This window comes from Halichoerus grypus, chromosome 3 (genome assembly GCF_964656455.1).
Source record: "Halichoerus grypus chromosome 3, mHalGry1.hap1.1, whole genome shotgun sequence".
In the NCBI taxonomy this organism is placed as follows: Eukaryota; Metazoa; Chordata; class Mammalia; order Carnivora; family Phocidae; genus Halichoerus; species Halichoerus grypus.
Window position 1 is genome coordinate 185,589,153 of NC_135714.1, and position 16,079 is coordinate 185,605,231.

The 16,079-nt window shown below is 36.0% G+C and overlaps 1 pseudogene; it reads left to right on the top strand.

The window, feature by feature from the left end:
* Positions 1-575: 575 nt before the first annotated feature.
* LOC118520525 (synaptotagmin-17 pseudogene) overlaps positions 576-16,079 on the top strand; it is a 55,802-nt pseudogene continuing 40,298 nt past the window's right edge.

The following is a 16,079-nucleotide window of genomic DNA, read 5'->3' on the forward strand; positions in this document are numbered from 1 at the left end:
TGTAGTTCTAGTTCTGCAGAGCTTCAGACACTGGTAACATGCCCCAAACAGCTCTCCTGGGGTTACTCATTGCCCAATTCCAAAATCATTTCCACAAACTGGACAGCTCAAAACCACAGAAATGTATTCTCTCAAAATTCTGAAGGCCGGAAATCCAAAATCAGTGTGTCAGCAAGGTTGGTTCCTTCTGAGAGCTCTGAGAATCTGTTTCATGTTTCTCTCCTAGCTTTGGCAGTTATTGGCAATTCCTGGTAATCCTTGACTTGTAGAAGCATCACTCCAATCTCTGCCTCTGTTATCTCATGATTATCTTCTCCCTAGGTTTCTCCATGTCTTCATATGGTGCTCTCCTTTCTGTGTTTCTCTCCCCTCTTCTTAGAAGGACATCAGTTGGTTAACCCTATTCTGGTATGATCTCACCTTAACTAATTGCATCTGCAATGACCCTATTTCCAAAATAAGGCCACATTCTAAAGTACTGAGGATAATATCTTCAACATATGTCTTTGGAAAACACAATTCAACCTACAAGATATAATTCAAAGAATGCCAGTAACTCAGGTCTTCAAGGCATAATGGCCCCTCAACTAAGTGTGACCATGGGAAATTACCCTTCCAAAAAGAACCACATAAAGGTGGCAGCTGGAGCAGAGGAATACCATTATTGCTATAGTGTAGACATGAACTTTGTGGGTAGGTTTGTGGTATAGTTAGCTCCTTCATACTCCTATAGCTTCCATCTTTGGCCAGAAAGACTTACTTGTTACAGGATGCTCAAATGTAATTAGTGATTCTGTGGTTATGTCCAGCAAATCATCATCTTTTTTAATCTGAGTCAGTCCAAACTCCCTTACCTCCTGCATTTGAAATGGCAAAGGATTAAAAAAATCTTTAACATAAGGGTTCTGGGCACTTTGGCTTGGAATCTACCTCTCAATGATTAGCTACTCTAGTGTGGCAGATTGATCATATTACTGCCAAATTTTTCATGTCTTTCTGTATATATGCCCTTTAGTATGTACTCTGACTCTTAGATTGTTCAAGTCACTTGCTTTGGCCAATGGAACATTTAGTAAATTTGGTAAAGATTTGAAAAAAATTCTTGCACATTTCTTCTCTATCTCTCTCCATTTTGCTCCCCTGCCTTTGCCTTGACAACATGCCGACAGGCCCAGACTAGGCTGCTAGAGGTGAGACACATTAAGTAAAGCCCAGTCAGTTGTCTTAGGTGGGAATCTAGACACGTGAGAGAGCCCAGCCAATGTCAGCAAACTCACCTCGCCAACACACAGTTAACCAAAGATACATGAGTAAACTTTGCTAAGCTTTGTTTCAGCAGAAACAACTTACCTATAAGTTTGAAAGAAATAATAAATGCGGGGCGTCTGGGTGGCTCAGTCATTAAGTGTCTGCCTTCAGCTCAGGTCATGATCCCAGGGTTCTGGGATCGAGCCCCACATGGGGCTCCCTGCTCAGCGGGAAGCCTGCTTCTTCCTCTCCCACTCCCCCTGCTTGTGTTCCTGCTCTCGCTATCTCTCTCTCTGTCAAATAAATAAATAAAATCTTTTTTAAAAAAAAAGAAATAATAAATGCTTGTTGATTTAATCTACTAAGTTTTGTGGGTCTTTGATGTATAGTATTATTATGGCAACAGATAACTGATACATGCAACAATAAATGCTACTCTAACAACCTTGACTTCTGTAGCTATGGAGTAGAGTCAGCATCCATGCCTCAAACAAAACTCATGACATTTCAGTGCAAGTGTTCATATTAAGAAGGCTGTATTTTGGGATGGGATAGACTATTTTGTATTTCTTAAAGAGATCAAATCTTCTTCCTGTTACCCTAGTGCTTAGCTCAGTCCCTAGAACAAATCAGAATCTCAGTAAATATTTTTGGATTAATTAATAAATGATTTTTCCATGGACCATATCATAAGGAAATGAAAACTGCAAAAGAACAACTATGATGTCTTATACATCTTATGTTTCCCAAATTTGTAATTATAGTGATGACTGTGTGGTAAGAACTCAATAAATAGTACTAGCTGATTTGTTAATTGATTGATGAGACTCAGCCATTATCAATTACCCTTGAGGAATGAACCAAGAAACAGAATTAAACTTCATTAAGAAATATTTCATTTGGGGCACCTGGGTGGCTCAGTCGTTAAGCATCTGCCTTCGGCTCAGGTCATGATCCCAGGGTCCTGGGCTCGGGCCCCGCATCGGGCTCCCTGCTCCGCGGGAAGCCTGCTTCTCCCTCTCCACTGTCCCTGCTTGTGTTCCCTCTCTCGCTGTGTCTCTCTGTCAAATAAATAAATAAAATCTTTAAAAAAAAAAAAAAAAAAAAAAGAAATATTTCATTTGGCCCATAAGAAGACTTCTGTGACTTTCAAGGTTCCTAACCACTAGGAAAGGATACTGTATTTCTTATCTAGAGAATGGATGCCTCTTATATGACTTGCAGAGACTACTTTTCTATATGGGATGTGTAATATAATCTATAGTCATTGAATAGGCTGGTTATTGTTCATCATCTTTTCTGTTTTGTTAATTCCATATTTACATGTCAGCTTCAAGCCCTTAAGGCAAAAAGGGCATCCCAAATTATATGCTATTTTATTTAATAAAATATTAAGTGTCCCAGATATAAGGGAGTAGTAGTTTATAAAATAATACCAAAACAAAAATACTGACAAGAGCCCAAGAGCCATTTATTTATAATGATTGAGGAGCCTTCACGATATGCAGGTGCTGTACTTAGAAGTGGACAGAGTATAAGCTCTGATTTCCACACTTGAAGAGGGGGAAATAGGCAAATAACTAATTATGACAACATGATGCTATAAAGGGCATGTATATGGTGACAGAAAAGAGGGAGTGACTAATTCTTCATGGAAAATAGAAAATACTCAGAGTAGTGTCAACATTGGAGCTGAAAATAAGCAAAAATTCACCAAATAGAAAAGGAGAAGAACATCTAGGCAGAGTCTAGCATAGTCACAGTGAGTAGCTCAGTCTAATGCTACGGTGAACTAAATAAGGTCAAGTGTCAGGAGATGAGGCTAGAACATAAACTTGGGTTCCTACCTGCAAAATCATATATATTCAGCTAAGAAGTCATGTAATGGCAAGCCTCTGCAGGATTTTTATTTAAGTAGGACTTAAAATGCTTACACCAGGGAATAATGTAAAGAATGATTTAGGGATGCCTGGGTGATTCAGTTGGTTGAGCGTCCAACTCTTGATTTTGGCCCAGGTCGTGATCTCAGGGTCATGAGATTGAGCCCCGTGTGGTCTCCATGCTCGGCTCAGTTAAAGTAAATTTGCACTAGAGAGGAAATATTGCTACACATTCACATGTGAAAATGCTAAGCAACCATCATCTGAAAGGTATGTTCCAAGATCTTAAAAGAGATGGCATGCCCAATTGATGAGATATTCAGTGAGGTAGCTGTAATATTTTACAGTTAATGCTCCTTATTAGTGTTGGCTTATGGTTAAGTTGTTGTACTGCTAAATAAGACTGGTCTTTCTCTTCCACTTTCAGTATGGAGCTATGTTAATTAAGTTGAGAAAAGGGAAGAAGATATAGAAGTCTGCTCATATTAATAAGCTGTGTGAAGGTTCTTAACAACATTACAGAACCAATTATTAAAACTCTAGAAGCCTGGGTAACTGTGACATTTTAAAACACTTGAAAACAAAAGCTTTCCGGGTATCTGTTGCATTAGATCAACAGGTATGAGAATTTCATATTTAATAAAAAAGGGGAGAAAGCAATGTATATTTCATGTTGAAGAAAAAGAAATTAATGATCAGTAACAAATAAGTGCAGTAAGTCAACTAGTCAGTAATAATCATTGAGAATCTACTATGAAATTCATCATTAAATGTATTGATTTATTTGGTGATTTGGTCATCTCCTGTGGTAGTCTATTAGCAACATGCACATAGCTTGTCTCTCCTGTTATAAAGATAGGTAGTATTCATATCTGAACAGACTTAGGAGTGTCAACAAAAAACACTTTTTGAATATACATTGGAAAATGTATATTGGATTATACAGGTTTCCAAACAAAATCACTTTCATCTGCTAAAAGTCCTAAAAGTTTTAGGTCTTTACAAGTATTTACTTCAAGCAGTATTTCTCAAATGACTGCTGCGTGTGAAACGTTTATTTTACAAAGCTGTCATTAATCACATAAGGCTGTCAAGAAACACTATTAATAGATAGCAAAGGGGAGAAATTAGTAGTCAGAAGATTTTTATGTCAGAAAATAAAAATTAATAAAATTGGCACCATAAGGCAATGAGAAAGAATGTAAAATAACAGGAAAGAATAGGTATAATGAGAGGGAAGTCAATAAGGTTAAGATGAAGAGCTCAATGTTGTTTTTGTCAATATCTAAGAGTTAAAATTAAGAACTAAATCTCAAAGATGTCTTCAGTTAAATTTCATCTGGGCATCATAAGACAAAAGGATTATACATTTCTCTTTTTCCAAACATTCCCTTTGAAGTCTCTGTGTAAAGAAGTCTATTTTGTCCCATCCCAGTGAACAAAGAGACTGAAGGTAACTGTGAGAAAGGAGAAAAAGTTTTCTGTCCCATGATAAAAGACACGGCATAAAAACACTGAAAATACTTTCAACAATTGTCAAGTGTCACAGTGTTTTAATTATAATTGAGAGAAAATCAGCTGATAGGGAAAATTGAGCTGTTGCGCTATCTTAGCTGTTTGCATAACTTTTTAAAAAAGATTGATTGATTGATGAGACAGAGAGGCACCGAGAGCAAGAGAGTGAGCAGGGGGGAGGAGCAAAGGGAGAGGAACAAGCAGACTCTGCACTGAGCAAGGAGCCTGACCTCATGACCCTGAGATCATGACCTGAGCCAAAATCAAGAGTTGGCTGCTTAACCAACCGAGCCACCCAGGTGGCCCTGCATAACTTTTGCTGCACTAAATGCCTAAAAGCCCAGTTTGAGTTTTGTATATCTTAAAACTGAAGTCAGTTATCTTCTAATTTTTAGTCTTTGCTTTTATGAGGAGATGTCAATCATAATATTTTTAAATGTTTATTCATAAATTTAGGAAATATTTGTTAAACGCATATGGTACCACATTTGGTGTGGTGAATATATGAAAAAGAAATAGCAATACAATTCCTCCTGTCAAAAATTTCCACATAGGGGTATATGTGTATAAAAGAATGCAAAACAATGAATGCAATGAACTGATGTAAACATCAATGCAAAAAGTGTTTGTTCCACACATTTAGAATATTGAGTATTAGGAGGAAGACTGGAATATCTGTACAATCTTATACAATTTGACTTTTGTATATGACAAGCATCAGTTGCCCCACCTGTAAAATGGGGATACCTGTTTAATATCATATATTTCTCAGCCCATTTTGTGGAAAGTAAAATCAAGGAAAAAGATTATTTAGTACAATGTGTCATACTGAAAACATTGAAATCATTTATATTTTAGAGAATATGTGTACTTTTTTTTTTATAAATCCATCTACTTGGATGTCTCAAAGTGTTCCACATACTCGATTAAAATCACCAGGTAAAGGTCAATATATTTCAAAGGATTCATCCAAAATATACACACTTTAAGTATTCATTTTTTTAACAAATAATAAAATGTAGCTGTAGATAGCATATAATCAGTATTTTAATTTTTTAATGCACTGTTACAAAAGATAATGTTTTAACCAAACTTATATGCACTTGATGGAATATTGTGTTGGCCTTTGAAGAGTCACCTTTGGAAAGTTATATTTTAATGATAAATAGTTGACTTTTATAAAGGTCACTTTGAGTAAAAGTCACGTAGAATCTGCTTCTCTATCAAACAAAACCTCCTGTGACCTCATTTTCCCCACCTGCTACCACCCATTTGCTGCTCCCCTTTCCTACAAACTCCTCAAAAGATTATAACTTCTCTGTTTACTTAATTTCTTTTTGTTCTCTCTCAGATTGTGTCCAATCAAGCTTTTCTTCTACACTTCCAAACAGTGCCTCTGTCAATGTTACCAGTGATCTCATTTATTAGCAGATTTTAGAAATGGAATTCACTTTCTTCACTAATACATTTTCCTCACTTGGACTTATACTACTCTCCTTTGTTTTGTCTTGCAAGTCACAGGTTCTATCTTTTGTGCAAATGCCCACTCTTTTCCCTGGCACCCTAACTTTGGAGTGGCCTAGGACTCAGTCTTTTATCTTCTCCTCTTCTTTCACACACAATCTCTTGGTAATTGCATCTAGTCTCTTTGGTATAATACCCTTTACATGCAAATGACTCTAATTTTTATTAATCTCCTGCCAAATTTCTTTTTAAGAAGATGTATTTATGTTTTTTATTTTTTAATTTTTTAAATTTTTTATTTAAGAGAGAGAGTGAGAGAGATAGAGTACAAGGCAGGGGGAGAGGCAGAAGGGAGAGGGAGAAGCAGACTCCCTTTCTGAGCAGGGAGCCTGATGTGGGGCTCCATCCCAGGACCCTGGGATTATGAGTCCTGGGATCATGACTTGAGCCCAAGTCAGATGCTTAGCCGACTGACCCACCCAGGCACCCCTCCTGCCGGGATTTCTGTTCTGAACTCTAGACTTGTATATCCAACTGCCTATTCAACATCTCTGCTAGAATGTGGCATATCCATATCCAAATTAATATGTCTAAAACTAAACTACTGGTTCTGGCTCCCTTCCCCGAAGTATTATGTTTATAATCTTCCCTATCATACTTCATGGGAATTCTATCCTTTCAGTTGCTCAAGCTAAAATTCTTAGTCATCTTGATTCTTCATAAATTTACTATCCAAATCAGTCATAAAATCTTTATGGCCATCAAAATGTATGTGAATAAATAACTCATGTCACTATCTCCATTGCTCCCTTTATGGTTGGAACCACCGTGTGCATTTAGCTGGATTACCCCTGAGTAACCTTCAACAGAGTCCATCGTCTCTCATGGTTTGTCTACCCCTCCGATTTCCCCCCTTCATTCTTCCCCTCCTGCTATCTTCTTCTTTTTTTTTTTCTTAACATATATTGCATTATTTGTTTCATAGGTACAGATCTGAGATTCAACAGTCTTGCACAATTCACAGCGCTTACCAGAGCACATACCCTCCCCAGTGTCTATCACCCAGTCAGCCCATCCCTCCCACCCAACCCCCCACTCCAGCAACCCTCAGTTTGTTTCCTGAGATTAAGAATTCCTCATATCGGTGAGGTCATATGATACATGTCTTTCTCTGATTGACTTATTTCGCTCAGCATAATACCCTCCAGTTCCATCCACGTCGTTGCAAATAGTCTTGCCACTTTTAACATTGACTCCTCTGTAGCCTATTCTCAACTGCAGCCAGAGTGATCCTTTAATGACACAAGTTAGATATTGTCACTCCTCTACCTCTCCAGTATCCTCCCATCTTACTCAAGTAAAAGCCAAGGTCCTCATGGTGGCTCACAGGACTTACCATGTCTGATGTTTCATTACCTTTCTAATTGAGTTTCTACCACTTTTTATTTATTCTACAAAGAGGACATGAGACACTGGCCATCTTAGGGCCATATCCTCTCTGACCGCAACATACTTTCAGATATGCTGTCAACTACTCTACTTTCTTTGCTCCAGGTATTTGCTCAAGTATCCCCTGCTCAAAGAAGTATCCCCAACCATCTTATTTAAAATAGCAACGTGGGGATGCTTAGGTGGCTTAGTCGGTTGAGCATCTGCCTTTAGCTCAGGTCATGATCCCAGGGTCCTGGGACCGACTTATTGCCATCTAACAAACTATAAAATGTATTTATTACATTATTTGTTATTGTCTCTATTTCACAACTAGAATGAAGGGTGCCTGAGTGGCTCAGTTGGTTAAGCTACTGCCTTCAGCTCAAGTCATGATCCTGGAGTCCCAGGATCGAGATCCGCCTCAGGCTCCCTGCTCCGCAGGGAGTCTGCTTCTCCCTCTGCCTAATGCTCCCACTGCTCATACTCTCTCCTTCTCTCAAATAAATAAATAAAAACTTAAAAAAAAAAAGAATGAAAGCTCCACACAGAGGGAATTTTTGTTAGTTGTGTGCATTCATGTAACATTACAAAGAACAGAGAATGTACTGAACACCATAGATACTTATTCATTTCATGTATGCATGAATGAAATAGAGCTGAAAGATAGAAAAAGAGAATAAGGTCTGCATATCATCTGAGACCCTGAATCATGGACATATATGGCATTATGATAAGGTGACACATGCTCAGAATTATATCATCCAAAATTTTCTGATTTCGTCTAACGAGTTCGTTTTTATTTTTTTTTATAAAGAAACATAATAATTATTTGTCCAATGCATCTTGAACTTAATTTGTTCTTTTCCTTTTTAAAGATCACGTTACTCTCTTTCCTAGGAACATCTTAATCTACTAACTATACTTATTGCTTATTTTTTGTCCTGTGTTCCAAATGACGTTGTGATTTAACTGTCTATGGGTTCTTTTCTATTTTCTCTCTCTAAGGCTCCTCTTTCTTTTACTCCTACCCTGTCAAAATACCTGTTTTCTAAATTTTGCTAAGTGAATTCAAACTATAACCAATTAAGTTTTTACAAGTGGTATTTTTTTTTTATGCGCTAACTACATTAGTCTCGTGTTACTATTATTTTTTTCATATAAACATGATACTGAGTAGTAAATAGACAATGTCCTCAACAAGCCTTTGGACTATTCTATTCTATTTTGTTCTATTCTGTTATTCTATTTTTTCCCTTTGACTCAACACCACACTCTCTCAGTTTCTATGACTTTATAAAGTCTTTTTATCCAGTAGAGAGATTATTACTTTCTTATTCTTTAAGAATGTCTTTTCTAACATTGTCCTCTTGTATTTCCCTTTTATTTTAATTTTTTTAAAGATTATATTTTTCTATTTAGAGAGTATGAATGGGGAAGGGGTAGAGAGAGGGAGCAACTTAAGTGCAGAGCCCAACACAGGGCTTGATATCATGACCTGAGCCGAAATCAAGAGTCAGACACTCAACCAACTGAGCCATGCAGGCGCCCCTGTATTTCCATTGTAAAATCAACCTGTCAATTACACATACACAAATACATATGCATGTATGTACATGGCATCACATGTAATACACATATATTCATTCATATGCGCATATATATACATTTACATTTATAAAAAGATATATATATAGATAGATACTGTATATAGATATATGTATATATACATAGATTTGCTTTGCTAATATTTTTGCATCTATAATGATGAGAGAGATTGGTCTGTAATTATCCTTTCTTGAAATGTTCTTGCAGAATTTTTTTTAAGGTTATGCTTGCTAAATTGAAGATGAATCGGATTATGTACCCTCCTTTTCTATTTCAAGGTCAGCCTTACTTCTAGGGAAGTAAGGTTTGCCCTTACATGGTGGGTTCCACAAGTCTGTAATAAATTCATCAACCTCTTTGGGAATCAGCAAATGCACCCAAGGGAACAGTACATTTAAATTCTAAATTTGCCTTCCTCAATTTCCATCTTCTGGATTTTTGTCTAATAATTTTGCAATTCCTTGTTAGCTACCAATGTTTGTTAAATTTTACTCACTTTTTCTAGTTGTTTTCAGCAAGAGAGTAGGTCATAAATAGCTATCCACCATTGTTACAAGTGTAAGTCCTTCCAAGGGTTCACTCTTGACCCTCTTAAAGAAGTAGGGTAGGCTTGCTCCAAGTGGAAAGGCAAGTCAGAGATTTACCTTTGCCCTTTTTTTTTAAGAAGTATGCCTGAGGATATTTTTATGAGCTCCATGGCCCTTCTTGCCCTCTCAAGCCCTTGTAACAGAGGAAGGACTAGAAGTCCCAGTTCATAGAGCCCAGTATGATCCCTGTTGGGAGAGGATGAGATTACTCCTGTTGTCTGGGGCTTCTTATTGGCTCCCAGATGGTTCTGGGAATATTTTCATTTTTCTCTTTCTGTCTTCACCCTTTATATAATCAGAGAAGACAGTCACTAGTAGCTCTAGAATTAAATCATCCCAGCTTATCAACTCTAGCACATGGGAAGACTTTCCTCCTTTCCCAGTATTTGTTCATCAAACTCAAAATAGAACATGACAAACCAAATCTTGACTATGTCTAAAAAAAGGGGAGAAAAAAATATGATATTCTACCCACAAAACCGATAGGATATGAAATAAATGTGGTTTCCCCAATGAAAGTTAATGGGCAAACAATAGGGCCATCTGCCCACTATAGCTATCTATGTACCCAGCACTACAATGTTCAGCCTTAGGGATGCAAGCTGAATAAAAAATCATTGGCACCCTCCTCCATTACAAGCTTTAGGGATTGAGTAGACATGTAAAAAAATTGTCTCAGTGATGGTGCTATAACAAAAGTGTTAAAAACATGCTATTTCCTTAGGGATAGAAGTGCTCAATTCAGTTAGGCTTGTGGAGGTCAAAAAGTTATCTTTGAGAAAGAGGTAAAAAATGATATCTTATTAGGAATAAGTAAATTTTGCTAAGGTAGGCAAAAGAATAGCCTGGTTAAAATAAAAGATCATCTCCTGCTAGTGAGGGAATGGGGGATTAAGTGGAGTAGTAAAGTTTTTAATTTGCAATAAAGAATCTAAGAAAAAAGAAAGCAGCAAAAAAAACCTACAAAGCAGTATTCAGGGCCCAGTTGAGGTTGGGAACTAAATTGGTCATGGTACACAAATTTGTCATTTGTCATGTCACTCAACCTGCATAGTTGTGTGATTTTTTTTTTTTTCCTTAAGAATGCTTTAGCAGCCTCTATTTAGGATTGATAGCAACAAACAACAAGGTAAAATTTCCTCACAGAACAGTTGCCATAATCCTAGGCAAAAATTAAGGGAAGCTTTGTGGACTGAAAGAAAAGAAGATTTTGTTAATTGGGTGGGAATTAGAAGATGCGGAAGGCAAGAGAGATGATTACTCAAGTAGAGTCTGCTAGTTGCTTGGAAAACCCATCCCTCGGGCACAGTGGGAAGACCTTGGGGAAAAAGTTTTTCTGGAAGTTCAAAGTAGTGCTGAGTCTGAGCTACCAGAGCATCAATTTCAGGGGTCTGCATGCTGAAGACCCATGGACCAGAACCAAAGATTACATTATTCTCTAACTTTTACTTGGACAAATTTCTAATGTCCTTGTTTTTATGGCTAGAAATTTCTGCACTAGTTAACACAGCCTGTAAAAAGACAGGGGTTATGCCAGACTGCCTGCTCACCAATACCCTCCCACAAATATCAGCAATTTATCCTGCATCACAACTCACAATTAAAATATACAAATCTATTCATTTAAGTACTTGAATTAAAGTATGCTCTCTTACGTATTCCAACCATATAGAAATTATCAACCTCACCTTCCCAGGATGTTCTCTCCTGTGATAATTCTATCCTCTGAAGGATGTGTATCTCATCCAAGTGGTCAGTTCTGGTTATTATGTGTTCAGAGTGAAAAAACTGGAAATTTTGTTTTGTGGTTCTCCAGGAATTTTCTCCTAATAATGACAGAGTAAGGATAAATACAGGCAGTCCAATCACACTGCCATCATCCTTATCATAGCAGTAAACTTCACTGAAACTTTTAGATTAGGAATGGTTTCTTTTTTTAATTAGTAATTTTTTACAGCAGTTTTAGGTTCACAGCAAAATGGAGCAGAAAGTACAGAAAATTCCCATATACTCCTGGCTCCACCAATAGGCAACCTTCCTACTATCAACATCCTCCATCAGAGTGGCGCATTTGTTACAACTGATAACATACACTGACACATCATTATCACCCGGAGTCCACATAGTTTACATTAGGGTTCACTCTTGGTGCTGTACATTCTGAGTTTGGACAGATCTCTAGTGACATGTATAACCATTGTAGTATCATGCAGAATTGTTTTACTGCACTAAAAATCCTTTGCTCTTTGCCTATTCATCCCTTACTCCCCCCTAATTCCTTGAAATCACTGATCTTTTTCTGTCTCCGTATTTGCCTTTTTTTTAAATGTCATATAGTTGGAATCATACAATCTGTAGCCTTTTCAGATTGGTTTCTTTCACTTAGTAATATGCTATTAAATTTCCTCCATGACTTTTCATAACTTGTTAGCTTATTTCTTTTTAGAGATGACTAATATTCTATTGTCTTTATATACCACAGTTTATTTATTCATTCATCTACTCAAGGACATCTTGGTTGCCTACAAGTTTTGGCAGTTAAGAATAAAGCTTCTATAAACATCCTTGTGCATGTTTTTATGTGGACATAAGTTTTCAAGTCTTTTGGATAAATACCAAAGAACAATCATATGGTAAGAATATGTTTAGTTTTATTTTAAAAAAAACTGTCAAAATGTCTTGCAAAGTAGCTGTACCAATTTGCATTCCCTCCAACAATGAATTTTGTTGCTCGGCATTCTCACCAGTATTTGGTGTTGACAGGGTTTTTGATTTTGGCCATTCAAATAGATGTGCAGTGATATTTCATTGTTGTCTTAATTTGCAGATCCCCAGTGACATATGATGTCAAACATCTTTTCATAAACTTACTTGCCATCTGTGTATCCTCTTTGATGAAGGTGTCTGTTCACATCTTTTGCCGATTTTTTAATCAGATTGCTCATTTTCTTATTGTTGGATTTTACAATTACTTTGCATATTTTGGATAACAGTCCTTTATCAGATGTGTCTTTTTCAAATATTTTCTCTCAATCTGTGGCTTATCTTATTCTTTTAACATTATCTTTGGCAGAGGAGAAATTTTTAATTTTAATGTAGTCCAGTTTACCAATTTTTTTCATGGATCATGTCTTTGTGGTTCTAATTGTTTTGTTATCTCTTAAGAAGCTTATGATCTACTGGGTGAGATGCCTATTTTATTATGATCTTCCGGACTTTATTCTCATTTTTTTTTCCCTCTGTATTTTGAGAGAATTTGTGTGGCTTGTCTTTTCTTTTCATTAATTCATTTTCTTCTGGGTCAAATCTTCTATTCATCTGCCTCCTCCTATACAACTGTACCTGGGTTCTCATTGAGAAGTTTCATGGAAAGTAATTTTTTAAGTGATGTTAAAAACAAGGTTAAAGTATTTTTGTGAATATATCTTAAATTGCATATTTAAGAGGGATAAATGCCTTGAATCTCTAGAAGGGAACCCCTTCTACTGATATGAAGGATCTTTTCATACCCATTGTCACTTCTCTTTGTTTATTCATCCTTCTTTAGAAGTCTCAATGCTGTTCCAAGGTTGTATTATAGTCTGGCAAGAATTAAATTACTTAAAACCAAGATAAGCATTGCATTATTCAAAATCTAAATTTTTCCTAAAGGACACATCAGGTCTTAATTTAAGGAAAAAAAGAAAAGCAAAAGTCTGGCAGTACATCATTTAAAAGAGTGGAGAGGAAAATGAAACGTTAATCATTGGCAGAGCCATAAGCATGAGTCACATCTCTATATAAATATAGATAGTCCCCTTAAGGAAGGGTCCATCGTTATGACTGGTCTATCTTCTTTAGAAGTAGTTCACTCTTAATGTACCTGCCACAATGTCCTTGTTCACAGAGGTATGTGGTAGTGAAACGGAAATCTCTGATTAGCTCTTGAACTCCTTGTGGGATTCCATCTCTTAGAAAACACAATTTTTACTTCTCAGACAAAAGAGTTGTCTATGGGATTCTGCCAGGGTATCTGTCTTCTTCTTTCCAGGGCAGGGAATAAAGGGAGAACATTCTTTTTCTCTCAGGAAGATAATTATATAGTTGTCCTCAATTTTGCTTTCCCACACAGTCTCATCAACAATACATTTAGTAGAAATACTTCAGATTTTTGATAGGCACATGATGTTCATTCTCTTTTTAATTTCCAATCTACATTTTACTTAATTACAAATATTTTCTCTGTTTTGTAATACATTTTGTAATTCTTATGCTGGCACCACCATCTTGCCAGCAAATATAGATTTAAGTATTTTTTATTTGTGTAAAGTTATAAGCTTCTTCCATGGGAATGAGACTGAGTTATACTTTTGGATTCTAACTAAGAAAATTGTGGAAAGGTATTTGTGAATAATAAGTCCTAAATGAGAAGCAGATGTGTGGAAAATAAAATAGAGTGTTCTGGAAAAAAGCAGAGAGATAAAAAGAGAAACTGAAAAGAAATATAATTTAAGATGATTGACTACACATATGAGACCTTTAGAGAGTAAAAGACTTTAGAAAGTTTAAAGTCAAAGCCATGGACCACTGCTAATTTGGGCGGAGAAATTTGCTAGCTGTTTCCACTAGAAGCCCAAGAGGTGTGTTCTTAAGATCGAAACAAGAAATAGCTTTTCTCTTTAAGGGCCAATAGTAGTAATTTCCATTGAAACTGGAAGGTGAAAGCAAGATAAATTTAGAGCAAAGAACAGCAACCATAAGACTTAGGGATTAGAAAAGTGTGCTAGCCTAAAACAGAGTTATCCCATGGGTCTGCATTTATAATTTACTGCAATTGATTCTGATCAGGATGGGTTCACTTGAATTTCTTCCTATCATGCTTTCAACTCAAGTTGTTCACTTTGTGAGTCTAAGACGCAGAAAGGTTATAGTGACAAAAGAAAAGCAATAGAGAAAAGTTTGGACTCACATTTTTTTTTTTTTTTAACTAAAGAACTTTCCTATTTAATACCTTTGGATGATATAAGAATGAATTTCAAATAGAATGTCATCATAACTCACATTAAGTATTCTTGACTACTAGAAAACCTATCAATGTTGCTTTCTAATCACTCCTCATAGATTTTATTTTATTACTTTTTCATCAAATTCATAGCTTTTTTCTGAATACTTTCTGAATACTCCAAACTCTCAAAAGTGTACACATATCCTGGCTTATCCTTGCTGAATACACTGGGAAGATTACCTCCCAAATGGCAATGAAGTGACTATCAAAATGAAGGTGAAGTCACAAATTTAAATATCAAAAACTTAATTTAACTGAAGGAGAAGTGTCCTTTATGAGTGAAAGAGAAGCAATGTTTAATGATCAGTGGCCTTCTCACTGACAAATTAAAAGTGAAACATTGAGAATGGTTACATTCCATCAGAACATGAAGAAATACATTCCCCTAAAGAAAAATAAGAAAAATAAGAAAAATAAATAATGAATTAAAAAAAAAAACATTTTAGGGGTGCTTGGGTGGCTCAGTCACTTAAGCATCCAACTCTTGATACCAGCTTAAGTCATTATCTCAGGGTTGAGAGATCAAGCCCCCCATCAGGCTCCACACTGGGCGTGGAGACTGCTTAGGATTCTCTCTGTCCCTCTCCCTCTCCCCCCACTCCCCGCTCACACACTCTCTCTCTCAAACAAACAAATTAATTAATAATAAATAAACAACTCATTTTAAAGCAAAACAACAACAGTAACAACAAAAACAGGAATTAAATGAAAATTCATAGAACAGTCTTCATCTACTGTTCAGACGAATGCAAAACAGTATTTAAAAATGCCCTGTTTAAGTTAGATAGCTAGTATTTGAGTTGAGAAAAAAATGAAAATCTCTTAGCTCAAATGTTATGGCTAAAAACTGCTTCAAGATTATTAATAGCTTAATTTGGCATATACTATTGAAATTTACTTAAAAAGCTAAGAATGATTTTTTAATTTTATGTAAGCATTTTTCTTATATTGGACATATTTCTTTGATAATAACTTTAGGTTTTTATAATTTTGAAATATTTGTAACTTATATAAGGTTCTAAAGTATACAGTCATATAATTACTTTGAGTGATAAGATTCTATGCAACATAAAAAGCTGTTTTCAGTTCCAATGAAATTCCCTAGAGGAAGGTAATTTTTAAGTGACTACTGCTTTTTTGTTTTGATTAAAGCATGCTGACACTATATTATATTAGTTTCAGGTGCACAACATAGTGATTTGATATTTATATACATTATAAAATGATCACCATAAGTCTAGTTTCAATGTGGCACAATACATGGTTTTTACAATCTTATTGACCATATTCCCTAAATTGTACATT